Genomic DNA, 9,142 nt, shown 5'->3' with positions numbered 1-9,142 from the left:
ATGTTATTCCAGTTGTCCAGCTAGCTACGTACCAAATTTCATTGCAATCGATTCAGTAGTTTTTGCGTGAAAGAGCAATAAACACACACATCCTTACAAACTTTCGCATTTATAACATTAGTAGGATTACAGTGGGCAACTGGCACGTTTGATGGTAAGCATCTACCGCCGCCCACGAACATTTGCAGACATGATGTGCAAATGTGTTGCCAGCAAAGGACAAAGGGGATAAAGAAATGATGCATATGGGAATAGTGAAGGAGTGAGAAGTGCGATACGATTTCTATATGCGTTTCTAAAGAGCAATGAGTATATACTAAAATTAGCCACACAGAATACTTGAAATGCTGTCCACAGATATAACTTCACGTTACCAGAAGTATTTATACATTAATGACATATTAATGATAACTTTACGGCCAGTCGGTGGACATTTATTTGGGGCCATCTGTAAATATGTCGAGTACTAATAAAACGTGTTTATGTGACAGATGTTAGGTATGCTATCACATATCATAGCATACCTAACATGCTGAGTTTATGTCACATGATTGGCCACTACTAACAAGGAATTTTCTAGTGAAATGTTAGCCTAAATTGTGGTTATAGTCTAATCAATCTCTTTACCTTCGCTTCGGTTACGGATTTTCTGAATAGATACTAACTGAATACTGATAATGACTGGATAGGTGGTATTTATCAATTAGAGAAAATATTAAAATAATTATTTCTTAACATAAAACCAAACTGCCTTCAAATTGTCGGAACTAGATTAAAATGGGATTATATGGAAGACACCAGCTCTAAAACGTAAAAAACAAATCATAAAAATCGGTTCACCCAGTAAGGTGTATTGGGTTTTTATACTTAAAATCCAACTTATAATCTTTCTTTTTTGGAGTCGGTGGAAAAGAAAGTTACCAGCCATTATAATCGTTTGACATACGTTGTTCTTTGATCTTTAAATACTCGTATGACGAGACGTAAAAATAATGAAGAATTTTTCATTTTCACTACACTGCTGGTCGTTTTAATGTCTTTCAAAATTACATTTCTTTAATTATTAATTAATATATATCACATTCTCAGTCTTATTCTCAGATAACGGAATGGTGATCACTATAAATTTTGTTTAAATATAGATCGAAATTACTGCATATTATTAAAATGATTATATCTCGCTAAATATTTAATTAATTGAAAATAATTTAAAGCTCGCGAAACGGGAGCTCGGAAGGGTTCATTTTATTTTGCATATTTTCAGTGTTTTAACATCTTAGTACTTTATTTATTTTGCTGTGTTAAATTCATAAAGATTGCGTTTAACATTGTTTATGATTAAGACAATGCCTTTATTAAAGTCGGGTACGATCTGTATAACTCAATAGCAGTCCGCCCCAGCTTCGCCCGTAGTACATATATAGCCTATAGCCTTCCTCAATAAATGGGCTATCTAACACTGAAAGAATTTTTCAAATCGGACCAGTAGTTTCTGAGATTAGTGCGTTGAAACCAACAAACTCTTCAGCTTTATAATATTACTATAGATTTTAAGTAAAGCAAGGGCAAATCGATGTATGTTTGTTGCTCTTGTGTGCATGTCGGGTAGATCTGAGAATCGGCCAACATATATTCTTCATACCTCGAAATCATATGTCCTTTTTAGGTGAAACACAGGCGTGTATTAAGTGCTTATAAATAAATAGTTGTACTTAAAATTATCGTTGCGAATCTAGTAACGATAAATAAATACATAACAGGAAAAATGAACTAAACTCATAACACAAACGAATATTTTTAATCTATAAAATACAATGGAAATGAAACCAAATTGACACAGGACGGCGTCTCACCGCAGCCCTTTTCTATAGAAGCCTCCATGCACAAAGGAATTGACATTTTGACAGTTCTAATATTCCCGCGTTATTTTATTCATGCCATTGTCATACGGATACTTGTCTTTTATTACCATTTCTTAAAAAACGAAGGCGGTTTTTTTATGTTGTTTTGCTACTCGATAACTCTACTAACGTACTAACGAGGGTTTGCAGTCGACTGACGTGATTCCTATTATTTGATTCGAAGTTTTATTTAAGGTCATTCAGTCCTAGTTAAGAATCTTATGATGAATCTTATGATAGATAAAATATCTGTCCTTTTCTATAGTCCACGCTGCCTCGGTTACTATATATTTTTTATAACGAAAAAAGAAATATAATATTCGAATTGAGAACCTCGTTCGTTTTTAGAACATCACTTGAAAAAAGAATAGAAGGAACTATTCTGTGGTTCTTAAGCGATAACATTCCATGGTTGTCCATCTTGCTATATATTATTACTATTTAAGATTACTATTCTTAGATACTTCCCATTTTTACATAACATTAAGCATTAAACTTTTATCACATTATTTGAAATATGAATTGTGTTATACCGCGGATTCGCACGAATTAAATTTGGCGTAGATTAATAGATGTTCTACGTAAAACCTTCCTCTTGAACCTCTCTATCAATTAAAAAAGACCCCATCAAAATCTGTTGCGTAGTTTTAAAGATTTAAGCAAACACAGAAAAGGTTTTTTTTTTATACAATGTAGTGATTTAACTAGCAGTTTATTTTAAAACATCAGGAACATGAGAATTAAACTTTCGCTATAACGATTTTTTTATAAAAGCCTGCACCATATCCTAGATTATGTTTTCAATTTAGAAACTAGGCAAACAGACTTCCAATATGTCCCATGACCTAAACATTCTAATTATCTACACATGGGTGTGTCATATAAAGGTCTAGAATATTCCAATTCCTCGTGTTATCAGAAATCACTTCAATTACACGCGTGGTTTATTTGGCGAGTCAAAATCACGATTGCTTAATTAAGTGAAGCTTCCATTTTGCCCGACTTGAAAAAAACATGATGAATAAAAATGTTGAATATTAAATTATTGGTTCAAATATTGAAAAATATATATACATTACATTAATACATATATATAAATATATATACGTTATATAAATACGTTTAGTATTAGGGATTCGAAATAGATATTTTATTGTGTTCTAGAAAAGATTTCTATTTAATAACATTAAAGTATTTAAATAATAAAATATATAATTCGAGTATAATAAAATCTTCTCAGAGTGTGTTATGTTATTACAGTAAATTACAGTTATAATTGTAATTTATTTTGAATAATCTACATAGTATAAAACAAAGTCACATTCTCTGTCCCTATGTACCTATGTATGGTTAAATCTTTAAAACAACGCTACGGATTTTCATGGGTTTTTTTTAATAGATAGAGTGATTCAAGAGGAAGGTTTGTATGTATAATAACATCTATTAATCTACTCCGAATTTAACGCGTGCGAAGCCACGCACAAAAGCTAGTATACCAATAAATGTTTTTACATTGAAATAATACGACTTCCTTTAAATTTAAATTATTGAGAATTTAAGTTGTATCCGACATTATTATACATTCCCTATAATAGTTATTAAGAAGTCATAAAAAACTTTTAATGCACTTAAAATTAAAACAAATATCTGGGAGTAATTTTGTTACAGCTTTCCGTTTTCATAGTATTATGTTTTTGTAAAACGAATGAACGACACCATTTCATTTTTTATTTCTTCATAGGACGGACAATATGAAAACTATATTTATAGTTACTTTCGATGCTTCTTTTCAGAATAGTCTTAGAAATATTACTTCAGTCTTTTAAAACTATAAGTCAATCTATTTACTTTAATATTATAGCTATTTAGATTAATGTTTGGTATTTACTAATGTACTTTTAAATCATTTTTTTTATTTCCTACCACAAATACACAACATTTCATAGAAAAATATGTATTCGCGAACTTACCCGTTGCGTTGAAAATGTTCAAAACTTTTTTTAACTTCACACTGCACAAATTATCATTGGCACTTTATAAAAAAAAACACAATTTAAACAGCACAATTTCGTCTATAGAAAAACTAAACTTTTTTGTCGAATAATGTTCGAAATTCGAACGGGGAAACAGCGCGCGATTCTGAGCAACTATCAGCCATGCGCTACCAACCGCACGACGCTTAGAACTGTTTTCCCGCGCTCGTTCGCGCCAGAAACGGCTACAGATTAAACGGCTTACTGAATTACAGATGCAAAATTTGCGGACTATGATTGATAGGGCGTTGAATTACAAAAAGTGAACCATTGTATAAAGTTTATGCCGGAATGATGAATCAGTGTTGGTAGTTTCGACGCTTACATGGAAATATGCTTAGATTAATTTTTGTCGGAGTTTTCTGAGTATCAAGCAATTAATTCAGTGCTCTTAATTCTTATTATAAGTAAAATTCAGGTTGCTTGAACAAAAAATAAGAAAAACAGTTTTGCTAACTAAATTTGTACCTATATTGGGAAATATTTCATAACGAATTACAAACAGTTTCACTTAATTATTTTATTGGTAGATACCGTTTAGTTGCGACGTTTTTTTTCCTATTTTTGCTCAAAAAATATAAAGCGCTTATGTCCTATCTATCAGCTGGTATTCATAACAAATTGTTACATAAACTTTTATAAGGTGAAAAATAAATTCTTCAATGCGCAATATTACTCGTTCTTAATTTAGTTTTAACTTGTAGAACTTTCTAGAAGTACCCACACACACTTATCGTATTTCTCGATTAAACAACTTAAATTTCCTTCCAGAATTCTTTGGTGAAATTCGTTAAAATTAACATTCGCAACGTTTTAAAATTCTTAGCTTATGGAACAATTGATTTCAATATTAAATCAGTCATTTTCGCCAACTCTCAACTTCATTAAAAAAATGGCAAACTTTATAGGAAAATGTGACCTTAAAAAAATAGACTTGCAAATAATAATATTGTACACTGTCGAGTGTTGAATAAACAGCCATTTTGTTAATGTTGAAATAATAATCTTTTTCCAATAAAATGCCTTTAAAAGCAATAATACGAGGGCATTGTGAAATAAATCAATTGGGAAGATTACGGCTATTGAGACGTGATTTAATGCGGGTTTTTTCTTGAGATAAAACTTAACTGTAGACTTATCGAATGAACGAGTTATTTCGTAATATAATTGTTTTTAATAAAACTTAATATTAATTTTTGTTTTAGCCATTATCTCATAAATACAAGGCAGATGATATTCATCTGTTTCACTGAAACATTTTCTTTATGGACAAGTAGGTGATCAGCCTTCTGTATCCTGCCATTAGAGTCCCCACCGGGATTCGAACCCAGGACTCCTCTGTACACTCACGCGTTAACCACTATACCAAGGAAGCGGTCAACTTTCGTTTATAAAAGTGTGTAAAAAGCTATATTTCTTATATTTTTGATGTCATATTTAGTTTTATTATTTCAATTACGACAAACGGTTGCCCGGGCGGAGCCGAGGCATGCAGCTAGTATATAAATAAAAAGCAACCACAGACTAAACATAAAATGTAGTAGTATGAGTTACCGTTCGTGCGTAATTAAATCATTAGGCACGCACAAAACGTGACTTATGAGGTTTTCGGCTAATATTCAAAATGTGTAAGTAGGCGTGGAATAAATAAGAATTTCATATTCCGTTCTTATCATAAATTAACTAGAAAATACAATAAAGAAATTTTGTTAGTGAAAGTCGATTGTGGTTATAGGGTTCAGGTTAGAAGTGGGGTTGCTAAGATAAAAATTGTGCGTAAGTTTTTCCTAGCTGTAACCCGAATGGAAATTCTGTATTTGTTAGCTTCAGTAACTTTCAACATGGAAACCATTTTTGATAATTCTATTTTTAATTGAAAGTTGGTTTCTCCCGTGTGTAAGTATTAAATATGATCGAGCTTATAATTGTGTTTAAAATATTTACCATCAACAACAAAATGGAATTTAAAAAGTTACTAAAATAAATTTATATAGCTAGTCATGTGGCTACTTAGTATTGTACTTTATTTAGTATTCAATAAAATTCAAAATGGGCTATCAAAGTATATAGGTACTTAGTACATTAAGAACCTGATTTAAGAAATGAATATTTTGCCCGATGCAATTAATTTATAAAAAGTCACATTAATTGGTAGTATTGTTGAAATTAACAATTAAAATATAACATTATAAATTAATATTTTTTATCTGTAGAGTTATCTCCATAACCGTATATTGGATTCCCGCCAAAACGAAATCATAAAATGGTTTCACGTAATTATTTTTATCTGTAATGCGTTGAGATATATGGGCGTCATTTAAATTATTTTCGCTTAATTGAATTCACTTATATTATATTTAAGAAACACACGGAATTTTTTATCTGTATCGATTTATAAATTGAAAATGCCTTGTCCTAAATCACGGCATTTTTTAAACTGTAAATAACGTTTATTAATAGAATTTTTACTCTTGTAATAAGGAACAAATTTTTATGAATTTAATGTTTTGTTTTATAGCGTTTTGCTACGGTTTAGAAAAGCAATGCGGGTTCGAACCCCGCCTTGTCATAAAAATTTTTCTTTTCTTTAAAAATATCTGAGATTTTTATAAAGTTTTATAAATAAAGTTTTTTGCTCGAATTTTGTATGATAGGTTTACTATGTAGTTGAAATAAGAATCTAATTCATATTACTATTTAGCGGCAATAGAAATGCACCGTCTTTGAAAATTTCTACTGTCTAGCTATCACGGTTCATTAGATACAGACTGGTGTCAGCCAGAATGACAGACAGACAGACGGGTCTTAACAATAGGATCCCGCTTATCCTTTGGTTACGGAACCCTAAAAACACTAGAAAAGTTCATGAGGATAGCTTGTCTTATTTTGTAAAGTATTCTTTATGGAGTGGGACTGAATCTAACTTTAATTATAGAAGTTAAAGTATCACTTAGAAGTAAGAATTTATAGAAGGAAGTATACTCTAAGAAATAACTTGTACCTATATCCTACTAATATTATAAACGTGAAAGATCTAAGTATGGATGGATTTATGTATTTAATTGTTAGTTTTATAGCATTAAAATGCTTTATAAATGAGAAATTTGAATGAATAAAAAAAAAAATTATCACGAGGCGGGATTCGACGTCGCATCTTTCGGGATAAAAAGTTGCCTATATGTTATTCCAGTTGTCCAGATGTCTACGTACCAAATTTCATTGCAATCGGTTCAGTAGTTTTCGCGTGAAATCATACACACATCCTTACAAACTTTCGCATTTATAATATTAGTTATTATAAACTACTATAATATCATACACACACCCCTTCTCAAGGTACTTACATATTTAATATCTGTATCATAAGGATAAATTATAAAAAGTTGTTTGTGATTTCAGCGCTGCGTGGCGTATAAGTACTTTTAAAAGCCAAATAAATGTAAATATTATCTCTATATATGTACTCCTCCGAAGCGACTGGACCGATTTTGGTGAAATTTTTTATTCATATCGGGTAGAACTGAGTAGGCCAACGTCTATTATTCATACACCTAAATGATAAAAGTCAGGCAGAACAGCGTTTGCGTCAGCCAATTATATATATATCAATGAAAATTAAATTGAGAGCGTATTCATTAGAAGTGTAGACGAAGTTTCTAGATCGCAGTATCTGAATAGATAAAGTTTGAATATGGAATCCAACAAAATATTCCAACCAAGACTTGAATTGAACCTAGGTTGTAACTAGCCCCACTTGCATGACCTGCGGTCAATTGCGACAGCTCCACTACAGATCCCAGAGAGAAAAACAAAAATGGACCTAAAATCCAACGGCATTAAGTTGAAATTGTAACTCAATCTAAATGTAATTATTGAAAATTGAATCGGACCCATATCGACTCTTACTTTGCTTAAAATTGAATGAAAGGTTATTTGATTTGCGAGAATAGGTATGTATAGTCACGATTTAGGTTTGACCGACTTGTAACAAAGGTATTATTTTGCTAGTATAAGATTCTTACGTTTTTTTTTTATTGATTAATAATACACCTAAGAATACGTCTGGAAGCCCGTTTCCTTTTCCTGACCCTTCCCTGTCCATTCCTTCTTTCCAGCTCTTCCATCCTTTCCTTATCCTATAGCCCTTAAAAGCGAGCAGCGCAATCGCTGAGGCACTACCGCTGCGAATGTTCATGGGTGGTGGTGATCGCTTACCATCAGGCAACCACCAGCATAGTTGTCCGATATGACATAAAAAAAAGCAATTCAATAGCATGTTAAATGTTCTAAAGTGATCCACATTATATAGTTCTTAAAAACATTCAAGGTTTTTCAAATTGACTTTGTCATCTTCTTTGCTAATTCTGACAAACCATACATGTTCGTAAAATAAATATCCGAGTGGTGTTGTACAAAATATAAAATATCCATTCAAATTAGCATCTTATATCATACAGGTAATGTTCAAAGTCCAATGTATGCAATCATAAGTGATGTCCGTAGTTGACTGGAAGGAACCAGCTTTCAAAAAATGTATTTTTTTTGGATTTGTTACCTCATAACTTTTTACTGGATGAACCGATTTTGCCGATTCTTTTTGCTTTGAAAGCTGATGTCTCCCTTTAATATAGTATGTTATTGATAAACTGCAACTACAGTGGTGTCTACCTCATTTGGCTCTACTGTGTCTCCTTAAGTTTTTCTTTATTTCATTGTGTTTTGTGTATTAATTGTGTTGTTTTATTTTCATGTGTAGCCGAATAAATGTTTTTGAAGTGAAACTTCTTTAGAATCGTTGTGATTTCAAACCTGATGCAACGGAAAAACGACAGGTAAGAGACACAAATACAAAAATGTGTAGAACGAAGCCGGCAAAGAATGAGACAGAAATATACATACTATTTTATTAATTCTTTTGTCGATTTACTTAAGTTTCACTTCTATCGTGTGTGAATCGCACACACACCTTTTTTTTATTCTTTCTTTCTTTCGTATAAAGTGAAGGTAGTTAAGTTTTTTACAAAAGTGACTATAAAATAAAGCGATAAGACATGTCTATAAATATGGACAAGCACTCAAGTCAATAACAAAAGAAGGTGAACATCAAAGGGGTGCTCCAGTAGTACAGAGTTTCGCAGATTCCTGCATATTTCACGAGAAATCTGGAAAATTCCTAATGCATATAATATAGTAGAAGCTTCTTTTGAC

The 9,142-nt window shown here is 31.5% G+C and overlaps 1 protein-coding gene across 1 annotated transcript in view; it reads right to left on the bottom strand.

The window, feature by feature from the left end:
- LOC119836977 (orexin receptor type 1-like) overlaps nt 1–4,069 on the bottom strand; it is a 96,665-nt gene extending 92,596 nt beyond the window's left edge. Inside the window, exon 1 of the mRNA XM_038362452.1 lies at nt 3,872–4,069. The gene's annotated coding sequence lies outside the window, so the exon portion shown is untranslated. The remainder of the gene's footprint in view (nt 1–3,871) is intronic.
- Nucleotides 4,070–9,142: the final 5,073 nt, after the last annotated feature.

This window comes from Zerene cesonia, chromosome 26, assembly GCF_012273895.1.
Source record: "Zerene cesonia ecotype Mississippi chromosome 26, Zerene_cesonia_1.1, whole genome shotgun sequence".
Taxonomy (NCBI): Eukaryota; Metazoa; Arthropoda; class Insecta; order Lepidoptera; family Pieridae; genus Zerene; species Zerene cesonia.
Note: the sequence above shows the minus strand (reverse complement) of the source record. Positions and strands in the feature narration are given on the sequence as shown.